At 44.4% G+C, this 20,552-nt stretch overlaps 1 protein-coding gene and 1 long non-coding RNA gene across 51 annotated transcripts in view; one reads left to right on the top strand and one right to left on the bottom strand.

Moving 5' to 3' along the window:
• The window catches only part of REV1 (REV1 DNA directed polymerase), a 91,167-nt gene extending 87,044 nt beyond the window's left edge, over positions 1-4,123 (bottom strand). For 20 of the 50 annotated variants that reach the window (XR_014051873.1, XR_014051880.1, XR_014051876.1 and 17 more), the window contains exon 1: positions 3,932-4,123. The gene's annotated coding sequence lies outside the window, so the exon portion shown is untranslated. Of the gene's footprint in view, positions 1-2,523; positions 2,581-3,073; positions 3,156-3,931 lie in introns of all 50 variants that reach the window. The other 30 variants (XR_014051887.1, XR_014051879.1, XR_014051874.1 and 27 more) reach the window with 2 other exon arrangements.
• LOC145503900 (uncharacterized) overlaps positions 3,277-20,552 on the top strand; it is a 30,173-nt gene continuing 12,897 nt past the window's right edge. Inside the window, exon 1 of the long non-coding RNA XR_014051891.1 lies at positions 3,277-3,443. This is a non-coding gene — a long non-coding RNA (uncharacterized LOC145503900). The remainder of the gene's footprint in view (positions 3,444-20,552) is intronic.

Here is a 20,552-nt window from a genome sequence, read left to right as displayed (position 1 = left end):
CTGAGCACGCTATAAGCTCTACCTAAGAATCAAATAATCCATCCTAAAAGAGATCAATCCTGGGTGTTCATTGGAAGGTCTGATGTTGAAGCTGAAACTCCAATACTTTGGCCACCTCATGCGAAGGGCTGACTCATTGGAAAAGACCCTAATGCTGGGTAGGATTGGGGGCGGGAGGAGAAGGGGACGACAGAGCATGAGATGGTTGGATGGCATCACCGACTCGATGGACATGGGTTTGGGTAGACTCCAGGAGTTGGTGATGGACAGAGAGGCCTGGCGTGCTGCAATTCATGGGGTCGCAAAGAGTCGGACACGACTGAGCGACTGAACTGAACTGAAGAACCAAACACCTTTTTCAGGTGTGGAACCCATCGTGAACGAAGGCAGAAATTGAACACACTAAAGATGGTGAAACATCTCCCCTTTCCCAACTACAAGACGTGTACTTCAACTGCATCCCAAGGATCTTCCTGTCTTCAGCCTCCAGCAAGTCCTTTCATCACCACAATCACATCTCCAGCTGAACTTCAAAGGAAAAGATATAAAAGCCACTCCAGTGGACGACTGTTGAGGTAATCACTCTTAGCATCTTCCACAGATCTAAGAATAAAGCTGACTTACACCTAAAGACCAAATACCCATCACCATTCTCAGCAGTTTATTTTTTAAATCCGTTCTAGACATCCATAAAATGTATTTATTTTAAAAGGGAGTTCCATAAATATAACTTTGGTAGCCAGAAAAATTCAGCAAAATAAAGATAAAACTCGATGAACTGCATTTTTATCTCATGCAAAAACACAAAAGTCCTAAGTGAATACTCAAAGCTAATTTCAAGTATTGGCTTTCAAAACTGTGAAATAGCCCGTTCTAAGCACTTAATATATATTAACTTGATTATTTCTTACCATAATCCTATAAAGTAGGTATTACTGTCCTATCTTACAGGGAAGGCAAACTAAGGCATGAAAAGATTTCACTTGCCCAAAGCCACACAATCAGTAAATGGTAGGAGCCAGGCTGTCTGACTCCAGAACTAATGTTTACATCAACTATATACCACTCATTCACTTAACAAGTTTAACTGAGAGCCTACTGTGTGCCAAGCGCCCTTCTAAGCACCAGGGACAGAGCCATGAACAAGTCAGACAAGGCCTCTGCCCTCCAGTGGAGAAGAGGTTTTGGGACATACAAGTATTACAGGGGAAATGGATACATGAAGAGCGCTATCTTACCTCGTAAATAAATGCCAGGAAGAGAAAACAAACAAAATGAATCAAAAGTGACAGAGAGAGGGGCTGGCTTCATTTTAGGGGCAAGAGAAGGGATCATTCTGATGTGATGACATCTAAGCAGCAAACAGAAGACATCTGTCAAGGCAAGACCACCACCAGGAGGAAGGTGTAGGCCAACTTAAAGAACAGCAGACATAACATCCCTAAGACAGGAACAGCATGATCTGTTCAAGAAACAGCAAAATGTTCTGATTCAATTCTAAGGATAACAGGAAGCTTTTGGAGGATTTTGATCAAGAAGAGTGATGGTGTGATTTATGTTTTTAGAAAGACCACTCTGTTCCTTCGGGATCAGTCAGTAAGACCAGGAGAAACAGGGTCACGGGGGAAGACACCATCACAACCGTCTGAGACACCTGAACGAAGACGAGGATCCACGTCTTCTTCATCAGTGACGCTAAAAGAGCAGCATGCAATCTAGTCGTCCCTGAAAAAGACTTTCTAAAATATTCCTCCTTCCTCATCCCCCATTCCTGACTTGATTTTCAAAAAAAATAATCAGTTTTTTAAAATATCCATGTTAATGCTTTAGTGGGTGCTTATCATATGCCACACACACCCATACATTCTTGAGAAGCAGAAAGAGCTTTACTGCTCTTTAGTTTAGGGCTTGTTCATTTACTTGGAGACAAGAAGTGGTAGCTCTTCTGATCAGCTTTCTTCTCACACTTCGTCTCAGCACATCCCAGCTCATACTAACAGGGTGTGGACTGCAATAAAGTACACCAGAGGGAACAACACGTATTTAGGGAGCACCACTATGTACCAGGGACTCACTAGATGCCGTACATTTAAGAACTCATTTAATCCTCAGATATCCAAGGTACAAAGTGAAGTCTTCATTACACAAATGAGAGAAAAAAAAAATCAGAGAAATCAGTAACTTAAATTGTCCACAATAATAACAGGCAAAGCCAGGATTTAAGACTACAACCAACTCTGAAGTTTTTATCTTTCTACTACAGCAGCTATCAAAGACAGGACTATAAAATATATATTACAGGTAGTCTTTCTAGCTTCTTATTACTGACTACATTGTTGTTGGTGGGGCTGGGTTTCTTTTATGAAGAATCTGAGTTTTGAAGTCGGGAGTGCCGAAGATGAAGTGATCTTACATATTCAAATACATTACTTTGAAAAAGTATTTTCTGCTTGAGATTTCAAAGAAATTAATCATAAACATTCCAACCGTTAAAAAAAAATATCTTAAATATCAATCGTTTACCATGAAGTAGGAGTAATGTTCTCTGAGAAGTCTGGTACAGATTCTGCCTCAAAAGACCTACAGATAAAGACAGGATGCAAATAAAAAGAAAATCATCAATAATACCTGAGAAGTGGCAAACAGCCTAAGAAGTGAATGAAGAGCCTTCTAGATCAGGGAAGGATTACTGAAAAAAGAGGGACTCTAGGTGAGCTTCCCTGGAGAAGGGAATGGCAACCCACTCCAGTATTGTTGCCTGGAGAATTCCATGGACAGAGGAGCCTGGCGGGCTACAGTCCATGGGGTCGCAAAAAGTCGGACACGACTGAGCCAGTAACACACAGAGGTGAGCTTCCCAGAGTCTAGGAAGTACAAGGAGTGGGCAAGACTCTGGCACCTCCGCTCCAGCTAAGACGAGCCTATGTGCAAAAGAAGAAATGAAAGTTTGGAAAGCAGGTAGACGGTATCCTACGTTGCACACTAAAGAAGAAAAGGCTAATTCTCGCAGATTATAGTGGACAGGCTAGGCAGCCAGACAGAATTAAGAATCAGAATTACACAAAGTCCTTACCAGCTAGTTACAAGCTCTTTTATGGTACGTGCTAGTCTAGTTATTCTTCTTTAAATGATACCATCTCTACGCTGGACATGACCTGAAAAGATGCAGAAGGCAGAAATAGTAGACTCAACACCTGCAATCTTTTTTCTTTTTAATCAAAGGGGGGTGGGGGGGTCAACTAAGGAGTGATACACTAACGTATTTCTTTCCCAACTGAGTTTCGGCAGTAAGAGCAGGGAGACATGTAGGGAAATGCCCCTCTCCGTCCACACCGGTGCTGAATCATTTCACAAGGAGTGCAGTGGGCGAGGGGAGCTTGTCAGGACAGTTGGGGACCAGTGCCCACGTATTAAGGCAACAGATAAGTAACCAGGAAAAACAAGTGAGTAAAAACTGCCTTCGGAGTGTCCGACACCGATTCCCGGGTCCCGCGGGGCGGAGGAGTGACGCCACGGCGGGAGGCCGGGCGGAGGGTCCAGCGCGGGGCCCGGCCGCTCGCGCGCACGAATGAATGGCGCGGGGCTGAGGAGCCGGCGCGGCGCCGGCGCAGCAGCCGGGAGTTTGCGACGCGGTCCGAGCGGGGCCGGCGCGGGGCGCGGCGAAGAGGGCCGCGGGCGCGGGTCGTCGGCGTCGCCGAGCGCGGGCGGCGGCGGCGGCGGGCCGGCCGCGCCATGGCGGAGGGGGAAGGGGAGGTCACGCGTTACATAACCCGGCGGCTGCCGCGCCGCGGACCGCCCAGGCCGCGAAACCCACAGCCGCGGGGCCCGCGCCGGCGCGCCCGCCCCCGCCCCGCCTCAGGCCGCCGCGCCGGGCGCCGCGGGGCCGCTCCCACCCCGCCCCCACCCCCGCCGCCGGCCCGGGGTCGCTCACCTTCAGCCCTGCCCCAGACCACCATGCCCGGGCACGGCCGCCTCCTCCGGCCTCGCGGGCTCCGGCGCCGCCGCAGGGCGCCCTCGCCGGGGGCGGGGAGGAGGGCCGGCGAAGGAGTTGCCCCGCCGCGCCGCGGTCCACGCTCGCCCCCCGCTCGCGGCTGCCGGCCTGCGCGCGCTCGGCGCCTGCTCCGCCCCTCCCCCCGGCGGGCGCGCGCGCCGCGACCCCGCCCCGCCCCTCCCCCTCCGCGGCCGGCGCGCTCCCAGGCCCCGCCCCGCCCGCGGCTGCTCGCGCTCCTCCCTGCGCCCGCGCTCCTTCCGCGTGGAGGCCTGCCCCGTGCGGTCTGGAGCCGCGGGCGCCGAGCCCCTGCCCTCCCCGGCCGGCCCGCGGCGGGCCGCGCCTCCGTGGCACATGACCGTCTCGCTCGCGGGGGCGGAGAGGAGCGCGGCGCGGGCCCGCCTTCCGCATCGCGCCGCCTGCCCTGCACCCCGAGCCCGGCGAGCCTCCCGCTTGGGTCGCGGAGCTGTCCCGGCCTGCGGGAGGCCCCGCCCGGCTCTGCGCTCCCGGGTCCGGGAGGGCACAAGTACAGGGACTGACCATGCTGGAAACCCTGGAAGATCCGTAAAACACCGGGGTCCCCCGCCACTAGCGGTTGACTCACAGTGACATCTAGTGACGGAAGGGACACTCGCAAACTGACACTTTGCTGTGTCAGGGGGCGACCGGGAATCAGGGCCCACGGAGGTTAGTGGGAAGGAACGCTGCGCCGCCGGGGGTGAGCGTTGGCAGCTCCCTTGGGGGCTCGAACACTGGTCCCTGCGCGACCCGGCTCGCCCTGCATTGCACCTGTATCTTTGTAAACCTGCGGCAGGTGGCCCATCCCACATGCAGCACTGAGGTTACACGTGAAAGCAATTTGATACTATCAAAAAAATCATACATTATGTATGCCTAAATACAATTATAATTGAAGACCTTCTGACAAAAGACAAGTTGTTCCGTGAGGACCATTTTCCCCCTCTTGGCAATTTTGGTTTGCCAGGAGATCATGCCATATCTCCGTTACAGTAGTCTTTATTGTTGCAACGCACAAGCGTGAAGCGAACCTCCCAGCAAAGGCTCAACACCGTCCATTTATTCCCTTATCTAAGAGATTTGAAGAGTTTGCAAGTGCTTAGGAAACAATTGGTACTCTTTTCAAAACTGATTTTGCAGAGCAGAGGCTTGTTTACTGGTGATTCAGCCAGTGTTCAAATGACTTGTTTCTTTTTTCGAGTCCCTTCGTTTTTGCTACTTTATAGACTTCTATAAATGCGCTTCAACTTGAGTATTCTTGTCTAACCTTGCTGAAAATGTTCTTCTGAGACGTCATAATTTAATACAAACGCCATCGTTTCAACAGGACCACAAGCAGGTACTGGCGGCAACATCAGGGTATCACCTCATGAGATGCCACAGAAAACCAGTGGCAGCCCCTTATTGTGTGTTTTTTTTTTTAAATGTAAATCTATAAATGTCATACTCTATTAACATGAAATGGTAAAACTCAATTTTCAAATTGAAGAATGACCTGTGAACTCTACAGGAAAAATACTCTTATAGTTCAATTTTCTTTCCCATTCTCTATCCAAGCCAAAGACTTGTTCCCCCTGTATTTTCTCAAGAAAGATACACAGACATTGAGATAACTGACCTCGGCAACACCTTTATAGAATATAGTAAAATGGTATTAGCTGCATATTAGTGCAAATTAGTAGGCAGTCTCCAATAACAAGGGAGAAAAATCAGTTTGCTCTCTAGATAAAACAGGCTAAAAAGAGAGATAAAGAATAGATAGATAAAATGTATGTTTTATACCTACACATTTTGTGTGCAGATATACACAAACCACAGAATCCTTTGGTACAATTTTGCCAAAGTTTTCTTTTGCCCATTCTAGAATATTCTGTTATGCTATGCCATAATATATTAACACAGTGCCTAAAGACCCTTCTGTTTCAATTTTATCCAGTCACCTACACTCATTCATTCATTTATTTACTTCCATTTATTCTCATGAGACGGAGAAGGCAATGGCACCCCACTCCAGTACTCTTGCCTGGAAAATCCCATGGACAGAGGAGCCTGGTGGACTCAGTTCATGTGGTCGCAAAAAGTCTGTGGGGTCGCACAGGGTTGGACATGACTGAAGCGACTTAGCAGCAGCAGCAGCAGCCTTCTCTTGAGGACTATCTTTCCCAGTCTAAGGAGAGTTGGCCTCACCTTTGGGTAAAAGCAGCTGAGAAGGCCACTCAGGACTCTCTTACATAGTGGAGTCCTTTGGGGGCACTGCACCTTACTCCTCTTTTCTGAACTTTATTAAAAATCATTTTTTAAAGGTCTAATACTAATGCCATCTCAAGATCCTATGAAAGTGCAGACCCCTGACACCTGTAGGGACAGCCCTGGATAAGGACATGACCCTGTTATCTTTTAACCTTCATATCCAGCAGTAAACTCTTCTTGGAAACATCTAGTCTTCTCACATGCCTCTAGTTTTCTCCCATGCCAAAAGCAGAAAATAAGAACATGGAACCATTAAAAAACAAAGATCTGTACTCAAGTCCCTTGGGTGAAATACACACTGTAACTCATGTATTTGCTCTTAGGAAAGAGTGATCTTGCTAATTGTTATAAGGCAATATATGCCAAAAGACAAAATAATAAGAAGGAGCACAAGCCCACAGAAATTTTGAGAGGAAACTGGAAACAGAATTGGCTTACCAAGACTTGATTCTTCTAAACACAGTATCTGTTTTTACAGAGTAAAGACACGCCGTGGACAGATATGTATAATAATATCAGCCCTCCTTAAGGGCAGAATTCCATCTGTAACTGGGCTTCCCAGGTGGCGCTAGTGGTAAAGAACCCATCTGCCAATGCAGGAGACTCAAGAGATGCAAATTCGACCTCTGGGTCAGGAAGATCCCCTGGAGTAGGAAATAGCAACCCACTCCAGTACTCTTGCCTGGAAAATTCCATGGACGAAGGAGTCTGGTGGGCTAGAGTCCGTGGGGTCGCAGAGTCGGACATGACTTAGCACACACAGTGCCATCTGTAACTGACTGATCTATCAGATGCAGTACTATGGATACAGCGGCCTGACTGTACCACACTGTGTTATATAAGGGGCTTGAGCCTCTGGGGATGTTGGTATCTGAGGGGTTCTGGAATAAATCCAGCATACTTAAATAACATAGTTCACAAAATTCGAGATGATTCAATAATTACTTATGATGAGCATTCTGAATGCCAGTCAGTGTTGTGTGAATAGTGAACATAATGCATGTCCTGCCCTTGAAAAGTTCCCATTGTAGCAAGAGAAGCAAGTAAACACCACATACTTGCCATACGGGCTCAGAGCTGCTGCCAAAGAGTAGTCCATGGAGCACACAGGAAGGATGTCTGGGAGGTTTCCTAGAGAGAATGACATCCCAGGAAGGATTGAGAGACAAGTGGGATACCACTACCTATGGAGGGAGCAACACGAGTAAAGGCAGAGAAGGGAGGGAGAACAAAGAACATTCCAGAAACTGCAAAGTGTGAAGTACAGAGGGGCATAGGTGGGGATGGGGTGTGTGCTGAAAAAGGAGCCTGGAGAGGCAAGCAGTGGTCAGGTTAGGGAAGGGCCCCATAAAGTATATGACTGGGTTTTGACTCTATTATAAAGGCTTTAAGGGATAATGTGGCTTTAGAAAGTCACTCTGTTTGCTGCATGGAAAATAGGTTTGGGAGGCAGTCAGGAGAACTTGTAATAGCCTAGGTGTGCAGGTGCAGGCTTAGCGGAGGCAGGGGGTTGCATCTGGCCTGGGTAGGGATTTTGCAAAGCAAGTATAATGAAGAAAAGGGCAAATGCAAATCAAAACTACAATGAGGTACCACCTCACACGGGTCAGAATGGCCATCATAAAATATCTACAAACAGTAAATTCTGGAAAGGGTGTGGAGAAAAGGGAACCCTCTTACACTGTTGGTGGGAATGTAAATTGGTGCAGCCACTATGGAGAACAGTATGGAGGTTCCTTAAAAAACTAAAAATAGAGCTATGATATGATGGAGCAATTCCACTCCTGGGCATACCCCTGGAGAAAACCTTAATTTGAAGAGATACCAAAAAAAAAAAGAAAAGAAAAGATACATGCACCCCAATATTCATGGCAGCACTATTTACAATATCCAGGGCATAGAAACAAAATGTCCATCAACAAAGGGATGGATAAAGAAGATGTGGTACATATATGCAGTGGAATATTAGCCATAAAGAAGAGTGAAATAATGCCATTGCAGCACCATGGATGGACCTAGAGATTGTCACACTTAAGTGAAGTTAAGTCAGAGAAAGACTAAAATCACATGTTATCGCTGGTATGTGGCGTCGAAACCAATGATACAAATGAAATTATTTCCAAAACAGAAAGATTCACAGACAGAAAACAAACTTATAGTTACCAAAGAAGAAAGGCAAGGGAGGGATAAATTAGGAGGCTGGAATTAACAGATACACATTACTATATATAAAATAGATAACCAACAAGGACCTACTGTATAGCGCAGGAAGCTTTACTCAATATCTTGTAGGAACCTAAAATGGTTAACATATGATATTGCTTATATATGGAATCTACAAAAAAAGATACAAGTGAACTTATTCACAAAACAGAAACAGGCTCACAGACACAGAAAGAAATCCTCTGGTTACCAAAGGGGAGAAGGTGCGGAGGATGAATTAGGAGTTTGGGACCAACAGATACACACCACTATAATAGATACACAAGAAAGTCCTACTGTGTAGCACAACGAAAGATATTCAATATCTTATAGTAAGCTTTAATAGAAAAGAAATTGAAAAAGAATATTTAGATATAAATGAATCACTTTGCTATACACGTGAAACTAACACAACATTGTAAATCAATTTTTTAAAAAATCTCTTTATAGTCATTTTTTGTGAGATTTGGAAGAAATAATGTGTGCTCAAACCAGAAAGTCTCATTGAATTATTTTTAAAATTAATGAATGATTATTTTTCTGGTTTGCTTAGGTCAGTTGTTCCTTCCTGATGTTTATATCAGATGTTTCAGAGCCTGTGTTTTCTATCTGAGATCGATCAATAATCTGAGTGATAGATTTTCTTCCTGCTTTCTTCCTTTCCCTTTCTCTAAATCTTCTTGTGCATGAAGCAATGTATTTTATTTATGAATTGCCTGAGAATACTACCACTGGATACCAGCCAGGAAAAAAAGCATGTAAAGAATCTGACTGCAATGAAGGAGCTGCAGGGGACTTGGGTTCAATTCCTGGGATAGGAAGATCCCCTGAAGGATGGAATGGCAACCCACTCCAGTATTCTTGACTGGAGAATCCCATGGACAAAGAAGAAGCCTGGCGGTCTACAGTCCAGGGGGTCACAAAGAGTCAGACATGACTGAGCAATTGAACTGACAACAACCGTTTAAAACTACAAGGAGTGTTTCCTTAGACAATGTGTGTGAGTGTATGTGGGTCTTTGTGCATGTTTGAAATTGAGGGTGTGCCCTTATGAACATTTATTCTCAGGTTAGAGTCACAAAGAACCATGCAAATTGTATTTGTATCCCACCTCCATTTATCTTGGGCCCCGGCTAGGGAGTTTGGAATCAGAACAGAGAGAGGGTATCCCCAGGTGACACACAGCCTCTGGGGAATTTCTGGGCTGGGTGCCAGGAAGCCTCTTCTTGTGGATTCTTAGAACAGATTCCCAGAGCAAAGCAGCTGCAGTGGACAGAACTCCTCCTGGGCTCCCCCTCAGGGCTTTTCCAGGCCTTGTCAGCCCTGGCTCTGTGATAGGTCTGTGTCCTTGAAGCTGATTTCTCTTTCAAGTGTGAGTTGACTCAAGTTGGTTTCAATAACTTGTAGCCAAGGTTACTAAGGGCTTCTCTGGTGGTTCAGACGGTAAAGAATCTGCCGCAGTGCAGGAGACCCAGGTTCGATCCCTGAGTTGGGAAGATCCCCTGGAGAGGGAATGGCTACCCACTCCAGTATTCTTGCCTGGAGAATTCCATGGACAGAGGAGCCTGGTGGGCTGCAGTCTGTGGGTCACAAAGAGTCAGATACGATTGAGAGACTAACACTTTCACTTTCAAGGATACTAAGATTAAAATCTGTGTTTCACTCATCAGAAAGGTTGATCAGACTCTCTTTGGAGAGTTAAAGCATTTCTTCCTACTAACATCACAAAGAACCAAGGTCAGGTTAGGACCAACAGCTCTCAATTCAACTTTCCTGGGGGCCAGCAAATTCCCATGATTTTGGACTTTAGCAGAACTTGATCTCAGGGACTCACTATGTGCCACCATATGGAGAAAACAACATAAGGACACAGGCTTAATTTATCAGCCCTCCCCTTTTCACTAGAACAGTAAGCAAACCCAAGGAACATTCTAAATTGCCATGAATCTTGGACTTAGTGGGAGAGGATGAGAAATGTACTCTTAATTAACATGAGAGGTGGGAAGATCACATTTTTGGAGAAAAAGTAAGTGCACTTTCCCAAAGTGAATGTCCTAAATGATGCTGTATATCTTGTTTTTAGACTGTCCTAGATGAGGGTTTTCTTAGGGTCTGTCTGTAACTAGAATCCATCACATTAGGAAAGCCCAAGGGGAAAATACAACTGAAGTTATATACCATATCTGCAGGAAAGGTGAAAATAAAGCACAGGGACTTTCACTGCCCACTCTGTCAACAATGAGTCCAGGGACCTGCAGGGACCTTGAAGGATAGAGTCTGTTTCTGAATTTTATTGGATGATTTCCCCTTTGTAGGTGTTAAATACTGGAGGAAAAACGATTAATCCACAAGTTGTGAAAATGATGACTTAAGCCGATGGTATTCAAACATAGATGCCACTTTAAATGGAGACTCGGTTCTGTTATGGAAACATCACTGGACCAGCAGATAGGGACCAGGTGTCTGGTCCTGACACCAGCACCAATGAACCACTTAATTTTGGACAAATAGTTTAGCTTCTCCAAACCTCAAATTCCTGGTCTGTTCAATGAGTGGACTGTGATAAATGATGTTTTCCCTAGTTCTAACATCCTATGAAAACCCTAATATTTTAAAAAGGTTTATTTTATATTGGAGTATAGTTGACTTCGGAGAAGGCAATGGCACCCCACTCCAGTACTCTTGCCTGGAATATCCCATGGATGGAGGAGCCTGGTAGGCTACAGTCCATGGGGTCGCTAAGAGTCGGACATGACTGAGCGACTTCACTTTCACTTTTCCCTTTCATGCACTGGAGAAGGAAATGGCAACCCACTCCAGTATTCTTGCCTGGAGAATCCTAGGGACGGGGGAGCCTGGTGAGCTGCCGTCTACGGGGTCGCAGAGTCGGACATGACTGAAGCGACTTAGCAGCAGCAGCAGCAGCATAGTTGACTTACAATGCTGTGTTAGTTTCAGGTGTACAGCAGAGTGATTCAGTTATGTATACACACATATCCACTCTTTTCCAGATTCTTTTTCTCTATAGGTGACTGTAGAGTATTGAGTGTAGTTCCCTATGCTGTGCAGTAGGTCCTTGTTGGTTATCTGTTTTAGATATAGTAGCGTGTATATGTCAATCCCAAACTCCCAGTTTCTCCCTCCAATCTTCCTCCTTTGGTAACCATAAATTTGGAAAACATTCTTATAAAGGTTTAAAAACTGAAAAAAGTGAATTGGACTGATGGTTGTATTATGCAGTCCAAAATATTCAAAAGAATGCAATTCATTGAATACAATTTTAAAAAGCGAAAATGGTTAAGAAATATATTCAATTAAGGATACAAAGAACAACAGAGCGGCTTTTGTTTCTATCTCTCTTATTTTAAGGACAAGAGGAAGTCAGAATAGAGATAAGGGGATTATAAAAGACAAGCAGAATTCATCATTATATGAATTTAATCAGAGAAAGATTTAAAAAAACTAAGAGGCTCAATATTGCAAGCAGCATTCATAATCATTGGCTTTTAAACCACATATACGAGACATCAAATGTTTTTGCATGGGGGGAAGAGCGGCTCAGAGTACAAAAGAAATAAAGACTAGTTTTTAAAAAGACAGTTTCATGACTCACAGAGGGAGAGTGAAGAATCGCCAAAATCTAGGAACAACAGTTGATGTTCAGAAGGAGACTGAGTGAAAGGGCATTGGTAGAAATGATTATTAACAGGCGGGATGCATTTCAGCTAGGCAAAGCACCAAGCTCAGATAGTATTGTCTCAAAGGTGTCCAGCAAAGAAACAGAGATATAGATAAAAGTTGAAAACAATTATGAGAAAAAAAAAAAAAACCCAACCAATGTGAAGATTCTAGAGTAGGAAGAAGCACAGTTCCCTTGAAGGAAAAACAACAACAAAAAAACAACTGAAAGATGAAGTCACAACAGACAATAGTTTGTGTGCATGAATGCTGAGTCGCTTCAGTCGTGTCTGACTCTGTGCAACTCTATGGACTGTAGCCCACCAGGCTCCTGTGTCCATGGGGATTCTCCAGGCAAGAATACTGGAGTGGGTTGCCATGCCCTCTTCTAGAGGATCTTCCCAACACAGGGATCAAACCCACTTCTCTTTTGTCTCCTGCATTGGCAGGTGGGTTCTTTACCACTAGTGCCACCTGGGAAGCCCAGACAATAGTTTAGCAAAATACAAAACCTATTGTGGGGAAATGGCCAAGAAGAAAGCTATGGAGGGACTTCCCTGGTGGTCCAGTGGCTGAGACTCCAAGCTCCCAATGCAGGGGGCATGGGTTCGATTCCTGGTCAGGGAACTAGATCCCACATGCTGTAGCTAAAGATCTGGCATGCCCCAACTAAGAATTCTCATGCCGCAACTGTAGATCCTACATGCTGCAATGAAGACCCAGCACAGGCAAAGCAATGAACTAGTTAAAAGAAAGCTATGGTAAAGCAACTTGAATTTTGAATTTGGTCTCATTCGCAGACACGAGCTTAACCATCCATTACCAAACTTTGGGCATTTCTGGAGGTTACTTCTGTAATGATGAAGTAAAGCTGAAGGTTGGTTCTGTGCACAAGGAATTTTAGTAGGGTGTATTTGAAATTCCTGCAGGGAAGATCGTTTCAAATGCTGAGCCAGAGGCTAGCAAGTTGCCCCCCTTACAAGCCAGGAAGAGGTAGGAGGGTGGCTCATCAGTGTCCTGTAGCTAGAACACCACTGTTCAGAGAGCCCAGATCCCCAGAAGGAAATGGGAAGGGAAGCAGGAAAGAAGAAATGGGTGAGGAAAGGGGCTCTAGGGGTGAGCAGCGTCTGTGCAGTTTGGTCCCCTCTGCAGTGGACGTCTTCCCTTGGCCTCCAGGTCACTGGCCTGCTTCCTCACCAGTGTCACTTTGTGGCACTCTCTCCTTCTCCCACCACTCTGCAATCAAACTTGGTGCCTTTCCTCAACTCCACCTCTGGCTCTTCCCCCTTATCTGTCCCTCTGTCCAAAATACTCCTTCCAAGCTCCCTGTGTGACCAGCTCCTGCCTCCTGTTCAAGCCCCAGCTCATCACTTATGTTGGCAGAGTGACCTTCCCAATGACCAGCCTGCCCAAGGTGTTGCCACCACGCTTCCTGTCCACTTTCCATCACATCCCAGGTTCTGTTGTCTGTGTCCTTTCTTATCTCGTGCCCAAATGGTCTCCATCTCACTGCCCTCACTGGAGTATGAGCTCTCTGAGAAGAGAGATTTGGTTGTCTTGATCAGCACTCTGTCCTGCAGGCATTGGTTGCCTGGATAAAAGAATGATAATTACTCAGTTCCCACAAACTTTTCTTCCAAGTGTCCCTTGTCTCTTTGTCTTTATTCCAATGACTGTAGTTTTAGCTCATCCCTTTCCTTTCAGACTCACATGGTTGCTTCCTAAAAAAAAATCACCCTGCCCTTTTCTCTGGCCCCTCCCACATATTAGTTTCAGATGATTCTCCCTAAGGTATTATCTTTGTTATGACTCTTCCTATGATGAATTTGTCAATGCTCGCCAGCCAAAGACCACAGGGGACATATCTGTAGTTAGCAATCTGGTTTATTACTCACTCGGCTTCCCTGGTGGCTCAGTGGTAAAGAATCTGTCTGCTGATGCAGGAAATGCTGGTTTGATCCCTGGGTTGGGAAGATCCCCTGGAAAAGGAAATGGCAACCCACTCCAATATTCTTGCCTGGGAAATTCCTTGGACAGAGGAGCCTGGCAGGCTACAGTACGTGGGGTCATAAAGAGTCAGACACTATTTAGCAACTAAACAACTACAACAACAATTATTACTAGCAATGGAGGACATACTGTATGTGTGTGTGGTGGGGGACTCTCTCAGGCAGAGTGAGAGGAAGAATCTGCTGTAAGATTAGTCTTTGGGTGGGTGATTTGGAAGTGGGTTTAAGGAAGTGGGGGTACACTCTAGATTGGATGTCAGAAAGCAGGGGTAATTCTATGATTGCTTATCTTAATAACTCTTACCTGTGGGGAGAGAAGATCAGAAGGAAGGCAAAGTTGTAATTAGTAAAAGAACAGCATCACTCACTTGGTTGAGACAGGAGCTGTTTGGTAGTTTTGAGTGGCAGAGTGACCTTGGTTTTTCCATACTTAGGCAAAACTATGAAGTGACCTTGCTAGGTCTCATTTCATCACGGTCTCAGAGAGACCTTGTCTGAGAATGGGAAGCTGTGAAATTGTTTCTTTCTACTAGAAGACTTACACACCTCGCTGTGACAGTCAGGCCAGTTTCTGAATATCACAGGCTGCTCTATTTTTTTTTTTCCCTTTCTCATTCACTTTGGTCAAGGGCAGATGAAGTCAGGCCATGAGACATCAGTCATGATATCCAGATTGCTACCGTTGCCAGGTTTTTGTTGATTATGATCAGAAAAGTGTCCTTTGAATGTAGTCTGTGGTTAATCGAAAGTTAATCTTTCCTTCTCCTTCTATTGTAGGAGGAGTTGTTGAAATTCTTATGTGACAGTGGCTTCGCAGAAGCTTTAAGTCTCTGGACAGGCTACATCAGCCAACTGCAACACAGACAATTATCAGAAGTAGAATACTATTAGCCTTTGGCATTGGGTTGGAGCCAAGTCTAGATGATGAGACCCAGGCAATGAAAGTGTATCCTGTAGTCCACCGGAGTCTCTTCAAGAGAGCCAGATGGTTTTTTCTTCTAGCTTACTCAAAGCTGTTCTATGTACACTTGTGTTTATACATGTGCAACCAAAGTATTTGCTATGGCACAAACTTCCCCTTGGCTGGTTAAGAGGAAATCAAGGGCTACATGGTTGTCCATGACAACTCTATATGGTGAGTTAGATTGGCTCTTTGGGATTCGGACCATACATATATATGATTATGTGTGTCTGTGATTATATATATATGTATCCTTTGAGCTGGAAAACATAAATCTAAGATCCAATACCTTGGGGGTTTTACTGCTGTTAACTGACATGGTCCTTTCACTAAATCTCCAGGTCATAGACCTTGCAGAGACTGTTTGTTGTTTAGTTTCTAAGTCAACTCCAACTCTTTTGTGACCCCAGGTTCCTCTCTCCATGGGATTCTCCAGGCAAGAATACTGCAGTGGGTTGCTATGCCCTCCTCCAGGGGTCTTCCTGACCCAGAGAGAGATCAAACCCGTGTCCCTGACGTCTCCTGCTTAGACATTGCAGCTAATGATAATACTTTAGGCTATGGGAGTTAAGGGTTTCTGAGAGCTTTGCTAATTTTGTTTTAGAATTCCTCTAGTTCTATTTTTTTTTTTTTGCGAGAATTTTGGATGATTAGTTTCACAGTAGAAGGCAAAAGTTTATGAAGTTATTTAATAAAAATACCAGTAAAATACATGTCCCTCTCTTTAGAGAAATAAGTGAAAACGAGTTGGGAAAACAAAAGCAGGCAATTTCCTTTTTCTTTTTAGTTCAGTTCAGTCACTCAGTCGGGTCTGACTCTTTGCGACCCCATGGACTGCAGAACGCCAGGCCTCCCTATCCATCACCAACTCTCAGAGTTTACTCAAACTCATGTCCATTGAGTCGATGATGTCATCCAACCATCTCATGCTCTGTCATCACCTTCTCCTCCTACCTTCAATCTTTCCCAGCATCAGGGTCTTTTCAAATGAGTCAGTTCTTTGCATGAGGTGGCCAAAGTATTGGAGTTTCAGCTTCAACATCAGTCCTTCCAATCAATATTCAGGACTGATTTCCTTTAGGATGGACTGGCTGGATCTCCTTGCATTCCAAGGGACTCTCAAGAGTCTTCTCCAACACCACAGTTCAAAAGCATCAATTCTTCGGCACTCAGCTTTCTTTATAGTCCAACTCTCATATCCATACATGACTACTGGAAAAACCATAGCTTTGACTAGACGGATCTTTGTTGGCAAAGTAATGTCTCTGCTTTTAAATATGCTGTCTAGGTTGGTCATAACTTTTCTTCCAAGGAGCAAGCATCTTTTAATTTCATGGCCGCAGTCACCATCTGCAGTGATTTTGGAGCCCCCAGAAATAAAGTCTCTCACTGTTTCCCCATCTATTTCCCATGAAGTGATGGGACCAGATGCCATGATCTTAGTTTTCTGAATGTTGAGTTTTAAGCCAACTCTTTCACTTTCAACAAGAGGCTCTTTAGTTCTTCTTCACTTTCTGCCATAAGGGTGGTGTCATCTGCATATCTGAGGTTATTTATATTTCTCCAGCAATCCTGATTCCAGCTTGTGCTTCCTCCAGCCCAGCGTTTCTCATGATGTACTCTGCATATAAGTTAAATAAGCAGGGTGAAAATATGCAGCCTTGACCTGCATACAGATTCCTCAAGAGGCAGGTCAGCTGCTCTGGTATTCACATCTCTTGAAGAATTTTCCACAGTTTGTGTGATCCACACAGTAAAAGACTTTGGCATAGTTAATAAAGCAGAAGTAGATGTTTTTCTGGCACTCTCTTGCTTTTTCGATGATCCAGGAGATGTTGGCAATTTGATGTCTGGCTCTTCTGCCTTTTCTAAATCCAGCTTGAACATCTGGAAGTTCATGTTTCACGTATTGTTGAAGCCTGGCTTGGAGAATTTTGAGCATTACTTTACTAGCGTGTGAGATGAGTGCAATTGTGAGGTAGTCTGAGCATTCTTTGACATTGCCTTTCTTTGGGACTGGAATAAAAACTGACCTTTTCCAGTCCTGTGGACACTGCCGAGTTTTCCAAATTCGCTGGCATATTGAGTGCAGCACTTTCACAGCATCATCTTTTAGGATTTGAAATAGCTCAACTGGAATTCCATCACCTCCACTAGCTTTGTTCATAGTGATGCTTCCTAAAACCGACTTGACTTCACATTCCAGGATGTCTGGCTCTAGGTAAGTGATCACACCATTGTGGTTATCTGGGTCATGGAGGTCTTTTTTGTATAGTTCTTCTGTGTATTCTTGCCACCTCTTCTTAATATCTTCTGCTTCTGTTAGGTCCATATCATTTCTGTCCTTTATTGTGCCCATCTTTGCATGAAATTTTCCCTTGGAACTCTAATTTTCTTAAAGAGATCTCTAGTCTTTCCCATTCTATTGTTTTCCTCTGTTTCTTTGTATTGATCACTGAGGAAGGCTTTCTTATCTCTCCTTGCTATTCTTTGGAATTCTGCATTCAAATGGGTATATCTTTCCTTTTCTCCTTTGCTTTTCACTTCTCTTCTTTTCACAGCTATTTGTAAGGCTCCTCAGACAGCCATTTTGCCTTTTCACATTTCCTTCTCTTGGGGATTGTCTTGATCCATGCCTCCTGTACAATGTCACGAACCTCCGTCCATAGTTCTTCAGGGACTCTTGTTTATCAGATCTAATCCCTTGAATCTATTTGTCACTTCCACTGTATAATCATATGGGATTTGATTTAGATCATACCAAAATGGTCTAGTGGTTTTCCCTACTTTCTTCAATTTAAGTCTGAATTTGGCAATAAGGAATTCATGATCTGAGCCACGGTCAGCTCCTGGTCTTGTTTTTGCTGACTGGATAGAGCTTCTCCATCTTTGGCTGCAAAGAATATAATCAATCTGATTTCAGTACTGACCATCTGGTGATGTCCATGTGTAGAGTCTTCTCTTGTGTTGTTGGAAGAGGGTGTTTGCTATGACCAGTGCGTTCTCTTGGCAAAATTGTATTAGCCTTTGCCCTGTTTCATTCTGTACTCCAAGGCCAAATTTGCCTGTTATGCCAGGTATTTCTTGACTTCCTACTTTTGCATTCCAGTCCCCTATAATGAAAAGTACATCTTTTTTGGGTGTTAGTTCTAGAAGGTCTTGTAGGTCTTCATAGAATGATTCAACTTCAGCTTCTTCAGCATTACTGGTCAGGGCATAGACTTGGGTTACTGTGATATTGAATGGTTTGCCTTGGAAACCAACCGAGATCATTCTATCGTTTTTGAGATTGCCTCGAAGTACTGCATTTTGAACTCTTGTTGACTATGATGGTTATTCCTTTTCTTCAAAGGGATTCTTTCCCACAGTAGTAGACATAATGGTCATCTGAGTTAAATTCACCCATTCCAGTCCATTTTACTTCGCTGATTCCTAAAATGTTTTTTCTTTACTTATCTTCTTTCTCTTCTCTCTTTCCTCCCTTCTTTCATCTCTTTCTTTTTCTCTGCCCCGCCCTGCCATGGTTAGATGGCTTCTCTCAGAGAAGAAGCATCAATCTTTTCTGAGAACAAACAGGCAATAACCAGAATATATTCATAACCCAGGCAGGAGGCTTTGACAAAAGTCCATAAGGAGAGTTTAAGGATCCCTGAAGTTTGGTTCCTAGCTACATCTGGTCTTCAGAGTTATTCCAGGATTGTGTCACTAGCTGATGGGATATATTTTGGAAACATCCTCATTATACCTATAAAATTACCCCACTAATGTTAGTCTAACACCCCTGCCAATTGATTTTTGCTATTATGTATAATACCACAGGGCTTCCCTGGTGGCTCAGCAGTAAAGAACCTGCCTGCCAAAGAAGGAGACATGAGTTTGATCCTTGGGTTGGGAAGACCTCCTGGAGAAGGAAATGGTAACCCACTCCAGTAGTCTTGTCTGGGAAATCCCTTGGACAAAGGAGCCTGGTGGGCTACAGTCCATGGGGTTGCAAAGAGTTGGACACAGCTTAGTGACTAAACAACAACACGATGTAATAAAAAATTTTTGCCAAGCTTCATTAAAATTTTCTTTGGCACAACCAGAGACGGTGCCAATTTTTTTTTTTAATCATCATGAGACTGCCAAGTATTATCTAATTAGTTAGCATCCTAATTTTTTCCACTTACACTTTCTGAATCAGGGGCTGGTCTCCCATAGCCTAATCACCTCTTTAAATTTTTCCAACACCTGTCTTTCCTGTGTGAGTACATGAGCAGTTCTCCTGGTAATGCTGCCCTTTTCCTGGGCATAGTGGTCAGCTAGAGCACGACTGGGAGATTCAAGGTCTTTGCATTTTGAGTGACCTTCCGCTTTTATTATAGCTATTTCCTTAAGTGAAAGCAAGGCATTAAAAGTTCTTTAATTTGTTGCCTTGTTTTTATATGGGATCCTGCCGATGTAAGAAAAGCTTTCTGAAGTCATAGACTACTCTTAAAAATATATCCATCATCAGTATAACTATTTGCTCTTTTATTCTTTTCCAGCTGGTATAGCCAGGTAAGGGCAATTATATCTGAGCTGATTTGATATGGGGAGTAGCTTCTCTTCCAAAGGTGAATTTGGGTTTGTGGTAACATAACCTGCTTGACAATTTCAGGTTTCTGTTTTTAAATAAGAGCCACCCACCAATAAAATCAGCTTAAGGTTATCCAGAGAATCTGTAATAAATTGGTAGGAGACATAGAAAATTCTTGAAGACACACAAATAATCATAAAGTTCTCCTTTAGGTAAAGGAAGGGGAGAGGTTGGGTTTCCTGTGTTGTAGCAATAGATAGTAATGTTGAAAGAAAAAGAGTAACGTTTCATTGGATGTGAGGCAACGAGTTGAGAAACACTGGCTACTTTCCATACATAAAGGAGTCTATTCATGGAGAGCCATTAAATTTAGTGGAGTCCCTACAACTACGCCAGTTGAGGCTTCTAAAGCTTTGATGCTGCTGCTTGGTTCTTGTGAGTTGCTCAGTTGTGTCTGACTCTTGGTGACCCCATGGACTGTAGCCAGCCAGGCTCTTCTGTCCATGGGATTCTCCAGGGAAGAATGCTGGAGTGGGTAGCCATTCCCTTCTCTGGGGGACCTTCCCAACCCAGGGATCGACCTGTGTCTCCTGCATTGCAGGTGGATTCTTTACTGTCTGAGCCACCAGGAAAGCCCACTTAGTTCTTAGATGAGGTAACTATGTCTTAGCGGCCAGGTCTAAACGATGATTGAAATAAGCTATGGGCCTCTAATGACTCCCAGGTAATCGAGTCAACATTTATGGTTTATGACAACTAGGCAACCCAGGTTTGGGGTTGTTGCAGACCTGTTCTTAGGTTTCAGAAAGTTTATTCATCTTCCAAGTATGCATTCAAGTTCTGAAGATTCAGTTCTGAAAAGGAGATTTAATATTAGACAAGCTTGGC

The sequence above is a fragment of the Giraffa tippelskirchi genome, chromosome 4 (assembly GCF_054371585.1).
Source record: "Giraffa tippelskirchi isolate mGirTip1 chromosome 4, T2T-mGirTip1v1.2.pri, whole genome shotgun sequence".
Taxonomy (NCBI): Eukaryota; Metazoa; Chordata; class Mammalia; order Artiodactyla; family Giraffidae; genus Giraffa; species Giraffa tippelskirchi.
The sequence above is the reverse complement of the archived record's forward strand: the minus strand, read 5'-3'. Positions and strand labels throughout refer to the sequence as shown.